Consider the following 14,106-nt stretch of genomic DNA (forward strand, 5'->3'; position numbering starts at 1 on the left):
TCCTCCTACAGCGAGGCAAGGGGCCTGCATCAAGTCCCCCAGAGACAAGCTCTGCGTGGAGACAGTTTTGTTATTTTTCACTAGGCACATTGAAATGTATTTTTATATGTTTTATTCCCTGATGACTCATCTTAAAGCCGTATGGACATGATTTAAATCCGACAAACAGGGGGGAAATGTGAGAGTATGTAAATAGTTTGTGTATTTTTAATCATGTTTTTTATACACTATTTGTATCAATGATAATTACACACACACTCACAGACACGCACATCATTGCTTCAGCACACATGCGCACACCCACACGCTTGTTTAAAGTTTCACTTTCCATAGGTTTCGTTTTTCTCTGAATAAAGTCCAGAGGGATGGGCGAAGGAGCCAGTGAGAGTGCGGGAGAGTGAACTGGCAAGACGTCTACTTCACTTCCTGGCTTCTCCTCCCATCGCGATGGAGAAAAGACAAAACCTTCCCTGGTTATTCCTCTGGTTCTCTGCATTTAATTCAGTCTAATGAAGGCGTCAGGACCTTTTAAACCTGACAGGTTATAGTTTCAGATTCTTGTTACGTATTTTTGGATTGAAGTATTTGCCACAATAAAGACCACATGTATAAAATGCAAAATTTTGGAGGGAATTCTCGCTTACGGCCATACTACCCTGAGAACGCCCGATCTCGTCCGATCTCGGAAGCTAAGCAGGGTCGGGCCTGGTTAGTACTTGGATGGGAGACCGCCTGGGAATACCAGGTGCTGTAAGCTTTTGCACCGCAAAAAATAAATAAATAAAAATAACTTTGACAAATGTAAGCAAGTATGCGAGCTGCTTTTTTATAAATTTCCACATATTCGCCTGACAGGCTGAGAGCACAAAATGCCAACATTCAGCGTCCTCTGCCTTTGGGTGTTGCTACAGTCTCGCCGTGGACGACTCGCAAATGCGTGTGGCAATTTGCAAATGCGTGTCTGGAGACTTGACTGTGGCTCCGGAGCCACACATTGACCAAAAGGGTACCCTCGGAGTCTACAGGTGTAGCAGACATATGACCCGATGCAGTCCGGTTGGGTTGGTGCAGTGAGTGTTTACTAAATAAAAAGTTAATGAATCAATTTTAAAAAATGGTGTTTACTGAATGCAATAAAGGGAAGTATAGTTAATGTGGCAATTAGCAGGTGTGGAGAAGCTTCATTCATTTTTTTTAGCTTCACTGGTTATATCATTGGTTCTTATTTTATTAGTTCCACTTTATTCTTCCATTTATTCCAATTTAATTTAAATAATGTCAAATAAATGGTACATGACCATGGGTGGATAGCAGTGAACGCCCCCCCAAGTTATTGGTGTATATATTGGTGGTACGGGGCTGGTATAATATTAGTGCCCCCATGTGGTCCGAATGTGTAGCTACGGAGCCACACACGTCTCCTGACACGCATTTGCAAATCAGCACACGCATTTGCGAGTCGTCTGCGGCAGGACTGTAGCAAACGTCACCTGTAAGAACACAGCCAATCAAAAGGTCCCGTTTTTACAGGTCGCCCATCTACGGATTTTTGTCCGCATTTAACCATGTGTATGTGCCAACAAATCATTGTACACATTTGCTGATATTTGTCATATATCTGTGACTTCAATCATGCATTGTAGATTGTTGTGACACATTTGTGACTGTGGTTATAGTTTCAGATTCTTGTTACGTATTTTTGGATTGAAGTATTTGCCACAATAAAGACCACATGTATAAAATGCAAAATGTTGGAGGGAATTCTCGCTTACGGCCATACTACCCTGAGAACGCCCGATCTCGTCCGATCTCGGAAGCTAAGCAGGGTCGGGCCAGGTTAGTACTTGGATGGGAGACCGCCTGGGAATACCAGGTGCTGTAAGCTTTTGCACCGCAAAAAATAAATAAATAAAAATAACTTTGACAAATGTAAGCAAGTATGCGAGCTGCTTTTTTATAAATTTCCACATATTCGCCTGACAGGCTGAGAGCACAAAATGCCAACATTCGGCGTCCTCTGCCTTTGGGTGTTGCTACAGTCTCGCCGTGGACGACTCGCAAATGCGTGTGGCAATTTGCAAATGCGTGTCTGGAGACTTGACTGTGGCTCCGGAGCCACACATTGACCAAAATGGTACCCTCGGAGTCTACAGGTGTAGCAGACATATGACCCGATGCAGTCCGGTTGGGTTGGTGCAGTGAGTGTTTACTAAATAAAAAGTTAATGAATCAATTTTAAAAAATGGTGTTTACTGAATGCAATAAAGGGAAGTATAGTTAATGTCGCAATTAGCAGGTGTGGAGAAGCTTCATTCATTTTTTTTAGCTTCACTGGTTATATCATTGGTTCTTATTTTATTAGTTCCACTTTATTCTTCCATTTATTCCAATTTAATTTAAATAATGTCAAATAAATGGTACATGACCATGGGTGGATAGCAGTGAACGCCCCCCCAAGTTATTGGTGTATATATTGGTGGTACGGGGCTGGTATAATATTAGTGCCCCCATGTGGTCCGAATGTGTAGCTACGGAGCCACACACGTCTCCTGACACGCATTTGCAAATCAGCACACGCATTTGCGAGTCGTCCGCGGCAGGACTGTAGCAAACGTCACCTGTAAGAACACAGCCAATCAAAAGGTCCCGTTTTTACAGGTCGCCCATCTACGGATTTTTGTCCGCATTTAACCATGTGTATGTGCCAACAAATCATTGTACACATTTGCTGATATTTGTCATATATCTGTGACTTCAATCATGCATTGTAGATTGTTGTGACACATTTGTGACTGTGGTTATAGTTTCAGATTCTAGTTACGTATTTTTGGATTGAAGTATTTGCCACAATAAAGACCACATGTATAAAATGCAAAATTTTGGAGGGAATTCTCGCTTACGGCCATACTACCCTGAGAACGCCCGATCTCGTCCGATCTCGGAAGCTAAGCAGGGTCGGGCCTGGTTAGTACTTGGATGGGAGACCGCCTGGGAATACCAGGTGCTGTAAGCTTTTGCACCGCAAAAAATAAATAAATAAAAATAACTTTGACAAATGTAAGCAAGTATGCGAGCTGCTTTTTTATAAATTTCCACATATTCGCCTGACAGGCTGAGAGCACAAAATGCCAACATTCAGCGTCCTCTGCCTTTGGGTGTTGCTACAGTCTCGCCGTGGACGACTCGCAAATGCGTGTGGCAATTTGCAAATGCGTGTCTGGAGACTTGACTGTGGCTCCGGAGCCACACATTGACCAAAAGGGTACCCTCGGAGTCTACAGGTGTAGCAGACATATGACCCGATGCAGTCCGGTTGGGTTGGTGCAGTGAGTGTTTACTAAATAAAAAGTTAATGAATCAATTTTAAAAAATGGTGTTTACTGAATGCAATAAAGGGAAGTATAGTTAATGTCGCAATTAGCAGGTGTGGAGAAGCTTCATTCATTTTTTTTAGCTTCACTGGTTATATCATTGGTTCTTATTTTATTAGTTCCACTTTATTCTTCCATTTATTCCAATTTAATTTAAATAATGTCAAATAAATGGTACATGACCATGGGTGGATAGCAGTGAACGCCCCCCCAAGTTATTGGTGTATATATTGGTGGTACGGGGCTGGTATAATATTAGTGCCCCCATGTGGTCCGAATGTGTAGCTACGGAGCCACACACGTCTCCTGACACGCATTTGCAAATCAGCACACGCATTTGCGAGTCGTCCGCGGCAGGACTGTAGCAAACGTCACCTGTAAGAACACAGCCAATCAAAAGGTCCCGTTTTTACAGGTCGCCCATCTACGGATTTTTGTCCGCATTTAACCATGTGTATGTGCCAACAAATCATTGTACACATTTGCTGATATTTGTCATATATCTGTGACTTCAATCATGCATTGTAGATTGTTGTGACACATTTGTGACTGTGGTTATAGTTTCAGATTCTTGTTACGTATTTTTGGATTGAAGTATTTGCCACAATAAAGACCACATGTATAAAATGCAAAATTTTGGAGGGAATTCTCGCTTACGGCCATACTACCCTGAGAACGCCCGATCTCGTCCGATCTCGGAAGCTAAGCAGGGTCGGGCCTGGTTAGTACTTGGATGGGAGACCGCCTGGGAATACCAGGTGCTGTAAGCTTTTGCACCGCAAAAAATAAATAAATAAAAATAACTTTGACAAATGTAAGCAAGTATGCGAGCTGCTTTTTTATAAATTTCCACATATTCGCCTGACAGGCTGAGAGCACAAAATGCCAACATTCAGCGTCCTCTGCCTTTGGGTGTTGCTACAGTCTCGCCGTGGACGACTCGCAAATGCGTGTGGCAATTTGCAATGCGTGTCTGGAGACTTGACTGTGGCTCCGGAGCCACACATTGACCAAAAGGGTACCCTCGGAGTCTACAGGTGTAGCAGACATATGACCCGATGCAGTCCGGTTGGGTTGGTGCAGTGAGTGTTTACTAAATAAAAAGTTAATGAATCAATTTTAAAAAATGGTGTTTACTGAATGCAATAAAGGGAAGTATAGTTAATGTGGCAATTAGCAGGTGTGGAGAAGCTTCATTCATTTTTTTTAGCTTCACTGGTTATATCATTGGTTCTTATTTTATTAGTTCCACTTTATTCTTCCATTTATTCCAATTTAATTTAAATAATGTCAAATAAATGGTACATGACCATGGGTGGATAGCAGTGAACGCCCCCCCAAGTTATTGGTGTATATATTGGTGGTACGGGGCTGGTATAATATTAGTGCCCCCATGTGGTCCGAATGTGTAGCTACGGAGCCACACACGTCTCCTGACACGCATTTGCAAATCAGCACACGCATTTGCGAGTCGTCCGCGGCAGGACTGTAGCAAACGTCACCTGTAAGAACACAGCCAATCAAAAGGTCCCGTTTTTACAGGTCGCCCATCTACGGATTTTTGTCCGCATTTAACCATGTGTATGTGCCAACAAATCATTGTACACATTTGCTGATATTTGTCATATATCTGTGACTTCAATCATGCATTGTAGATTGTTGTGACACATTTGTGACTGTGGTTATAGTTTCAGATTCTAGTTACGTATTTTTGGATTGAAGTATTTGCCACAATAAAGACCACATGTATAAAATGCAAAATTTTGGAGCGAATTCTCGCTTACGGCCATACTACCCTGAGAACGCCCGATCTCGTCCGATCTCGGAAGCTAAGCAGGGTCGGGCCTGGTTAGTACTTGGATGGGAGACCGCCTGGGAATACCAGGTGCTGTAAGCTTTTGCACCGCAAAAAATAAATAAATAAAAATAACTTTGACAAATGTAAGCAAGTATGCGAGCTGCTTTTTTATAAATTTCCACATATTCGCCTGACAGGCTGAGAGCACAAAATGCCAACATTCAGCGTCCTCTGCCTTTGGGTGTTGCTACAGTCTCGCCGTGGACGACTCGCAAATGCGTGTGGCAATTTGCAAATGCGTGTCTGGAGACTTGACTGTGGCTCCGGAGCCACACATTGACCAAAAGGGTACCCTCGGAGTCTACAGGTGTAGCAGACATATGACCCGATGCAGTCCGGTTGGGTTGGTGCAGTGAGTGTTTACTAAATAAAAAGTTAATGAATCAATTTTAAAAAATGGTGTTTACTGTATGCAATAAAGGGAAGTATAGTTAATGTCGCAATTAGCAGGTGTGGAGAAGCTTCATTCATTTTTTTTAGCTTCACTGGTTATATCATTGGTTCTTATTTTATTAGTTCCACTTTATTCTTCCATTTATTCCAATTTAATTTAAATAATGTCAAATAAATGGTACATGACCATGGGTGGATAGCAGTGAACGCCCCCCCAAGTTATTGGTGTATATATTGGTGGTACGGGGCTGGTATAATATTAGTGCCCCCATGTGGTCCGAATGTGTAGCTACGGAGCCACACACGTCTCCTGACACGCATTTGCAAATCAGCACACGCATTTGCGAGTCGTCCGCGGCAGGACTGTAGCAAACGTCACCTGTAAGAACACAGCCAATCAAAAGGTCCCGTTTTTACAGGTCGCCCATCTACGGATTTTTGTCCGCATTTAACCATGTGTATGTGCCAACAAATCATTGTACACATTTGCTGATATTTGTCATATATCTGTGACTTCAATCATGCATTGTAGATTGTTGTGACACATTTGTGACTGTGGTTATAGTTTCAGATTCTTGTTACGTATTTTTGGATTGAAGTATTTGCCACAATAAAGACCACATGTATAAAATGCAAAATTTTGGAGGGAATTCTCGCTTACGGCCATACTACCATGAGAACGCCCGATCTCGTCCGATCTCGGAAGCTAAGCAGGGTCGGGCCTGGTTAGTACTTGGATGGGAGACCGCCTGGGAATACCAGGTGCTGTAAGCTTTTGCACCGCAAAAAATAAATAAATAAAAATAACTTTGACAAATGTAAGCAAGTATGCGAGCTGCTTTTTTATAAATTTCCACATATTCGCCTGACAGGCTGAGAGCACAAAATGCCAACATTCAGCGTCCTCTGCCTTTGGGTGTTGCTACAGTCTCGCCGTGGACGACTCGCAAATGCGTGTGGCAATTTGCAATGCGTGTCTGGAGACTTGACTGTGGCTCCGGAGCCACACATTGACCAAAAGGGTACCCTCGGAGTCTACAGGTGTAGCAGACATATGACCCGATGCAGTCCGGTTGGGTTGGTGCAGTGAGTGTTTACTAAATAAAAAGTTAATGAATCAATTTTAAAAAATGGTGTTTACTGAATGCAATAAAGGGAAGTATAGTTAATGTGGCAATTAGCAGGTGTGGAGAAGCTTCATTCATTTTTTTTAGCTTCACTGGTTATATCATTGGTTCTTATTTTATTAGTTCCACTTTATTCTTCCATTTATTCCAATTTAATTTAAATAATGTCAAATAAATGGTACATGACCATGGGTGGATAGCAGTGAACGCCCCCCCAAGTTATTGGTGTATATATTGGTGGTACGGGGCTGGTATAATATTAGTGCCCCCATGTGGTCCGAATGTGTAGCTACGGAGCCACACACGTCTCCTGACACGCATTTGCAAATCAGCACACGCATTTGCGAGTCGTCCGCGGCAGGACTGTAGCAAACGTCACCTGTAAGAACACAGCCAATCAAAAGGTCCCGTTTTTACAGGTCGCCCATCTACGGATTTTTGTCCGCATTTAACCATGTGTATGTGCCAACAAATCATTGTACACATTTGCTGATATTTGTCATATATCTGTGACTTCAATCATGCATTGTAGATTGTTGTGACACATTTGTGACTGTGGTTATAGTTTCAGATTCTAGTTACGTATTTTTGGATTGAAGTATTTGCCACAATAAAGACCACATGTATAAAATGCAAAATTTTGGAGCGAATTCTCGCTTACGGCCATACTACCCTGAGAACGCCCGATCTCGTCCGATCTCGGAAGCTAAGCAGGGTCGGGCCTGGTTAGTACTTGGATGGGAGACCGCCTGGGAATACCAGGTGCTGTAAGCTTTTGCACCGCAAAAAATAAATAAATAAAAATAACTTTGACAAATGTAAGCAAGTATGCGAGCTGCTTTTTTATAAATTTCCACATATTCGCCTGACAGGCTGAGAGCACAAAATGCCAACATTCAGCGTCCTCTGCCTTTGGGTGTTGCTACAGTCTCGCCGTGGACGACTCGCAAATGCGTGTGGCAATTTGCAAATGCGTGTCTGGAGACTTGACTGTGGCTCCGGAGCCACACATTGACCAAAAGGGTACCCTCGGAGTCTACAGGTGTAGCAGACATATGACCCGATGCAGTCCGGTTGGGTTGGTGCAGTGAGTGTTTACTAAATAAAAAGTTAATGAATCAATTTTAAAAAATGGTGTTTACTGAATGCAATAAAGGGAAGTATAGTTAATGTGGCAATTAGCAGGTGTGGAGAAGCTTCATTCATTTTTTTTAGCTTCACTGGTTATATCATTGGTTCTTATTTTATTAGTTCCACTTTATTCTTCCATTTATTCCAATTTAATTTAAATAATGTCAAATAAATGGTACATGACCATGGGTGGATAGCAGTGAACGCCCCCCCAAGTTATTGGTGTATATATTGGTGGTACGGGGCTGGTATAATATTAGTGCCCCCATGTGGTCCGAATGTGTAGCTACGGAGCCACACACGTCTCCTGACACGCATTTGCAAATCAGCACACGCATTTGCGAGTCGTCCGCGGCAGGACTGTAGCAAACGTCACCTGTAAGAACACAGCCAATCAAAAGGTCCCGTTTTTACAGGTCGCCCATCTACGGATTTTTGTCCGCATTTAACCATGTGTATGTGCCAACAAATCATTGTACACATTTGCTGATATTTGTCATATATCTGTGACTTCAATCATGCATTGTAGATTGTTGTGACACATTTGTGACTGTGGTTATAGTTTCAGATTCTAGTTACGTATTTTTGGATTGAAGTATTTGCCACAATAAAGACCACATGTATAAAATGCAAAATTTTGGAGCGAATTCTCGCTTACGGCCATACTACCCTGAGAACGCCCGATCTCGTCCGATCTCGGAAGCTAAGCAGGGTCGGGCCTGGTTAGTACTTGGATGGGAGACCGCCTGGGAATACCAGGTGCTGTAAGCTTTTGCACCGCAAAAAATAAATAAATAAAAATAACTTTGACAAATGTAAGCAAGTATGCGAGCTGCTTTTTTATAAATTTCCACATATTCGCCTGACAGGCTGAGAGCACAAAATGCCAACATTCAGCGTCCTCTGCCTTTGGGTGTTGCTACAGTCTCGCCGTGGACGACTCGCAAATGCGTGTGGCAATTTGCAAATGCGTGTCTGGAGACTTGACTGTGGCTCCGGAGCCACACATTGACCAAAAGGGTACCCTCGGAGTCTACAGGTGTAGCAGACATATGACCCGATGCAGTCCGGTTGGGTTGGTGCAGTGAGTGTTTACTAAATAAAAAGTTAATGAATCAATTTTAAAAAATGGTGTTTACTGAATGCAATAAAGGGAAGTATAGTTAATGTCGCAATTAGCAGGTGTGGAGAAGCTTCATTCATTTTTTTTAGCTTCACTGGTTATATCATTGGTTCTTATTTTATTAGTTCCACTTTATTCTTCCATTTATTCCAATTTAATTTAAATAATGTCAAATAAATGGTACATGACCATGGGTGGATAGCAGTGAACGCCCCCCCAAGTTATTGGTGTATATATTGGTGGTACGGGGCTGGTATAATATTAGTGCCCCCATGTGGTCCGAATGTGTAGCTACGGAGCCACACACGTCTCCTGACACGCATTTGCAAATCAGCACACGCATTTGCGAGTCGTCCGCGGCAGGACTGTAGCAAACGTCACCTGTAAGAACACAGCCAATCAAAAGGTCCCGTTTTTACAGGTCGCCCATCTACGGATTTTTGTCCGCATTTAACCATGTGTATGTGCCAACAAATCATTGTACACATTTGCTGATATTTGTCATATATCTGTGACTTCAATCATGCATTGTAGATTGTTGTGACACATTTGTGACTGTGGTTATAGTTTCAGATTCTAGTTACGTATTTTTGGATTGAAGTATTTGCCACAATAAAGACCACATGTATAAAATGCAAAATTTTAGAGGGAATTCTCGCTTACGGCCATACTACCCTGAGAACGCCCGATCTCGTCCGATCTCGGAAGCTAAGCAGGGTCGGGCCTGGTTAGTACTTGGATGGGAGACCGCCTGGGAATACCAGGTGCTGTAAGCTTTTGCACCGCAAAAAAGTAAATAAATAAAAATAACTTTGACAAATGTAAGCAAGTATGCGAGCTGCTTTTTTATAAATTTCCACATATTCGCCTGACAGGCTGAGAGCACAAAATGCCAACATTCAGCGTCCTCTGCCTTTGGGTGTTGCTACAGTCTCGCCGTGGACGACTCGCAAATGCGTGTGGCAATTTGCAAATGCGTGTCTGGAGACTTGACTGTGGCTCCGGAGCCACACATTGACCAAAAGGGTACCCTCGGAGTCTACAGGTGTAGCAGACATATGACCCGATGCAGTCCGGTTGGGTTGGTGCAGTGAGTGTTTACTAAATAAAAAGTTAATGAATCAATTTTAAAAAATGGTGTTTACTGAATGCAATAAAGGGAAGTATAGTTAATGTCGCAATTAGCAGGTGTGGAGAAGCTTCATTCATTTTTTTTAGCTTCACTGGTTATATCATTGGTTCTTATTTTATTAGTTCCACTTTATTCTTCCATTTATTCCAATTTAATTTAAATAATGTCAAATAAATGGTACATGACCATGGGTGGATAGCAGTGAACGCCCCCCCAAGTTATTGGTGTATATATTGGTGGTACGGGGCTGGTATAATATTAGTGCCCCCATGTGGTCCGAATGTGTAGCTACGGAGCCACACACGTCTCCTGACACGCATTTGCAAATCAGCACACGCATTTGCGAGTCGTCCGCGGCAGGACTGTAGCAAACGTCACCTGTAAGAACACAGCCAATCAAAAGGTCCCGTTTTTACAGGTCGCCCATCTACGGATTTTTGTCCGCATTTAACCATGTGTATGTGCCAACAAATCATTGTACACATTTGCTGATATTTGTCATATATCTGTGACTTCAATCATGCATTGTAGATTGTTGTGACACATTTGTGACTGTGGTTATAGTTTCAGATTCTAGTTACGTATTTTTGGATTGAAGTATTTGCCACAATAAAGACCACATGTATAAAATGCAAAATTTTGGAGGGAATTCTCGCTTACGGCCATACTACCCTGAGAACGCCCGATCTCGTCCGATCTCGGAAGCTAAGCAGGGTCGGGCCTGGTTAGTACTTGGATGGGAGACCGCCTGGGAATACCAGGTGCTGTAAGCTTTTGCACCGCAAAAAATAAATAAATAAAAATAACTTTGACAAATGTAAGCAAGTATGCGAGCTGCTTTTTTATAAATTTCCACATATTCGCCTGACAGGCTGAGAGCACAAAATGCCAACATTCAGCGTCCTCTGCCTTTGGGTGTTGCTACAGTCTCGCCGTGGACGACTCGCAAATGCGTGTGGCAATTTGCAAATGCGTGTCTGGAGACTTGACTGTGGCTCCGGAGCCACACATTGACCAAAAGGGTACCCTCGGAGTCTACAGGTGTAGCAGACATATGACCCGATGCAGTCCGGTTGGGTTGGTGCAGTGAGTGTTTACTAAATAAAAAGTTAATGAATCAATTTAAAAAAATGGTGTTTACTGAATGCAATAAAGGGAAGTATAGTTAATGTCGCAATTAGCAGGTGTGGAGAAGCTTCATTCATTTTTTTTAGCTTCACTGGTTATATCATTGGTTCTTATTTTATTAGTTCCACTTTATTCTTCCATTTATTCCAATTTAATTTAAATAATGTCAAATAAATGGTACATGACCATGGGTGGATAGCAGTGAACGCCCCCCCAAGTTATTGGTGTATATATTGGTGGTACGGGGCTGGTATAATATTAGTGCCCCCATGTGGTCCGAATGTGTAGCTACGGAGCCACACACGTCTCCTGACACGCATTTGCAAATCAGCACACGCATTTGCGAGTCGTCCGCGGCAGGACTGTAGCAAACGTCACCTTTAAGAACACAGCCAATCAAAAGGTCCCGTTTTTACAGGTCGCCCATCTACGGATTTTTGTCCGCATTTAACCATGTGTATGTGCCAACAAATCATTGTACACATTTGCTGATATTTGTCATATATCTGTGACTTCAATCATGCATTGTAGATTGTTGTGACACATTTGTGACTGTGGTTATAGTTTCAGATTCTAGTTACGTATTTTTGGATTGAAGTATTTGCCACAATAAAGACCACATGTATAAAATGCAAAATTTTGGAGGGAATTCTCGCTTACGGCCATACTACCCTGAGAACGCCCGATCTCGTCCGATCTCGGAAGCTAAGCAGGGTCGGGCCTGGTTAGTACTTGGATGGGAGACCGCCTGGGAATACCAGGTGCTGTAAGCTTTTGCACCGCAAAAAATAAATAAATAAAAATAACTTTGACAAATGTAAGCAAGTATGCGAGCTGCTTTTTTATAAATTTCCACATATTCGCCTGACAGGCTGAGAGCACAAAATGCCAACATTCAGCGTCCTCTGCCTTTGGGTGTTGCTACAGTCTCGCCGTGGACGACTCGCAAATGCGTGTGGCAATTTGCAAATGCGTGTCTGGAGACTTGACTGTGGCTCCGGAGCCACACATTAAGACCAAAAGGGTACCCTCGGAGTCTACAGGTGTAGCAGACATATGACCCGATGCAGTCCGGTTGGGTTGGTGCAGTGAGTGTTTACTAAATAAAAAGTTAATGAATCAATTTTAAAAAATGGTGTTTACTGAATGCAATAAAGGGAAGTATAGTTAATGTCGCAATTAGCAGGTGTGGAGAAGCTTCATTCATTTTTTTTAGCTTCACTGGTTATATCATTGGTTCTTATTTTATTAGTTCCACTTTATTCTTCCATTTATTCCAATTTAATTTAAATAATGTCAAATAAATGGTACATGACCATGGGTGGATAGCAGTGAACGCCCCCCCAAGTTATTGGTGTATATATTGGTGGTACGGGGCTGGTATAATATTAGTGCCCCCATGTGGTCCGAATGTGTAGCTACGGAGCCACACACACGTCTCCTGACACGCATTTGCAAATCAGCACACGCATTTGCGAGTCGTCCGCGGCAGGACTGTAGCAAACGTCACCTGTAAGAACACAGCCAATCAAAAGGTCCCGTTTTTACAGGTCGCCCATCTACGGATTTTTGTCCGCATTTAACCATGTGTATGTGCCAACAAATCATTGTACACATTTGCTGATATTTGTCATATATCTGTGACTTCAATCATGCATTGTAGATTGTTGTGACACATTTGTGACTGTGGTTATAGTTTCAGATTCTTGTTAAGTATTTTTGGATTGAAGTATTTGCCACAATAAAGACCACATGTATAAAATGCAAAATTTTGGAGGGAATTCTCGCTTACGGCCATACTACCCTGAGAACGCCCGATCTCGTCCGATCTCGGAAGCTAAGCAGGGTCGGGCCTGGTTAGTACTTGGATGGGAGACCGCCTGGGAATACCAGGTGCTGTAAGCCTTTGCACCGCAAAAAATAAATAAATAAAAATAACTTTGACAAATGTAAGCAAGTATGCGAGCTGCTTTTTTATAAATTTCCACATATTCGCCTGACAGGCTGAGAGCACAAAATGCCAACATTCAGCGTCCTCTGCCTTTGGGTGTTGCTACAGTCTCGCCGTGGACGACTCGCAAATGCGTGTGGCAATTTGCAAATGCGTGTCTGGAGACTTGACTGTGGCTCCGGAGCCACACATTGACCAAAAGGGTACCCTCGGAGTCTACAGGTGTAGCAGACATATGACCCGATGCAGTCCGGTTGGGTTGGTGCAGTGAGTGTTTACTAAATAAAAAGTTAATGAATCAATTTTAAAAAATGGTGTTTACTGAATGCAATAAAGGGAAGTATAGTTAATGTGGCAATTAGCAGGTGTGGAGAAGCTTCATTCATTTTTTTTAGCTTCACTGGTTATATCATTGGTTCTTATTTTATTAGTTCCACTTTATTCTTCCATTTATTCCAATTTAATTTAAATAATGTCAAATAAATGGTACATGACCATGGGTGGATAGCAGTGAACGCCCCCCCAAGTTATTGGTGTATATATTGGTGGTACGGGGCTGGTATAATATTAGTGCCCCCATGTGGTCCGAATGTGTAGCTACGGAGCCACACACGTCTCCTGACACGCATTTGCAAATCAGCACACGCATTTGCGAGTCGTCCGCGGCAGGACTGTAGCAAACGTCACCTGTAAGAACACAGCCAATCAAAAGGTCCCGTTTTTACAGGTCGCCCATCTACGGATTTTTGTCCGCATTTAACCATGTGTATGTGCCAACAAATCATTGTACACATTTGCTGATATTTGTCATATATCTGTGACTTCAATCATGCATTGTAGATTGTTGTGACACATTTGTGACTGTGGTTATAGTTTCAGATTCTAGTTACGT

The 14,106-nt window shown here is 42.5% G+C and overlaps 12 non-coding genes across 12 annotated transcripts; all 12 read left to right on the forward strand.

Annotated features, from left to right (window-relative positions):
- Positions 1-638: 638 nt before the first annotated feature.
- On the forward strand, positions 639-757 carry LOC148336609 (5S ribosomal RNA). The gene has a single exon (XR_015843335.1). It is a non-coding gene; the product is annotated as a 5S ribosomal RNA (ribosomal RNA).
- A 1,009-nt stretch (positions 758-1,766) lies between these two features.
- Positions 1,767-1,885, forward strand: LOC148336610 (5S ribosomal RNA). The gene has a single exon (XR_015843473.1). It is a non-coding gene; the product is annotated as a 5S ribosomal RNA (ribosomal RNA).
- A 1,009-nt stretch (positions 1,886-2,894) lies between these two features.
- On the forward strand, positions 2,895-3,013 carry LOC148336611 (5S ribosomal RNA). Its single transcript, XR_015843336.1, has one exon. It is a non-coding gene; the product is annotated as a 5S ribosomal RNA (ribosomal RNA).
- A 1,009-nt stretch (positions 3,014-4,022) lies between these two features.
- LOC148336612 (5S ribosomal RNA) lies at positions 4,023-4,141 on the forward strand. Its single transcript, XR_015843337.1, has one exon. It is a non-coding gene; the product is annotated as a 5S ribosomal RNA (ribosomal RNA).
- Positions 4,142-5,149: 1,008 nt separating this feature from the next.
- On the forward strand, positions 5,150-5,268 carry LOC148336613 (5S ribosomal RNA). Its single transcript, XR_015843338.1, has one exon. It is a non-coding gene; the product is annotated as a 5S ribosomal RNA (ribosomal RNA).
- A 1,009-nt stretch (positions 5,269-6,277) lies between these two features.
- LOC148336614 (5S ribosomal RNA) lies at positions 6,278-6,396 on the forward strand. Its single transcript, XR_015843442.1, has one exon. It is a non-coding gene; the product is annotated as a 5S ribosomal RNA (ribosomal RNA).
- Positions 6,397-7,404: 1,008 nt separating this feature from the next.
- LOC148336615 (5S ribosomal RNA) lies at positions 7,405-7,523 on the forward strand. Its single transcript, XR_015843339.1, has one exon. It is a non-coding gene; the product is annotated as a 5S ribosomal RNA (ribosomal RNA).
- A 1,009-nt stretch (positions 7,524-8,532) lies between these two features.
- On the forward strand, positions 8,533-8,651 carry LOC148336616 (5S ribosomal RNA). Its single transcript, XR_015843340.1, has one exon. It is a non-coding gene; the product is annotated as a 5S ribosomal RNA (ribosomal RNA).
- Positions 8,652-9,660: 1,009 nt separating this feature from the next.
- On the forward strand, positions 9,661-9,779 carry LOC148336617 (5S ribosomal RNA). The gene has a single exon (XR_015843341.1). It is a non-coding gene; the product is annotated as a 5S ribosomal RNA (ribosomal RNA).
- A 1,010-nt stretch (positions 9,780-10,789) lies between these two features.
- On the forward strand, positions 10,790-10,908 carry LOC148336618 (5S ribosomal RNA). Its single transcript, XR_015843342.1, has one exon. It is a non-coding gene; the product is annotated as a 5S ribosomal RNA (ribosomal RNA).
- A 1,009-nt stretch (positions 10,909-11,917) lies between these two features.
- On the forward strand, positions 11,918-12,036 carry LOC148336619 (5S ribosomal RNA). Its single transcript, XR_015843343.1, has one exon. It is a non-coding gene; the product is annotated as a 5S ribosomal RNA (ribosomal RNA).
- Positions 12,037-13,049: 1,013 nt separating this feature from the next.
- On the forward strand, positions 13,050-13,168 carry LOC148336620 (5S ribosomal RNA). Its single transcript, XR_015843927.1, has one exon. It is a non-coding gene; the product is annotated as a 5S ribosomal RNA (ribosomal RNA).
- Positions 13,169-14,106: the final 938 nt, after the last annotated feature.

The sequence above is a fragment of the Idiotropiscis lumnitzeri genome, chromosome 5 (genome assembly GCF_059441095.1).
Source record: "Idiotropiscis lumnitzeri isolate Australia: NSW breed Sydney's pygmy pipehorse chromosome 5, RoL_Ilum_1.0, whole genome shotgun sequence".
In the NCBI taxonomy this organism is placed as follows: Eukaryota; Metazoa; Chordata; class Actinopteri; order Syngnathiformes; family Syngnathidae; genus Idiotropiscis; species Idiotropiscis lumnitzeri.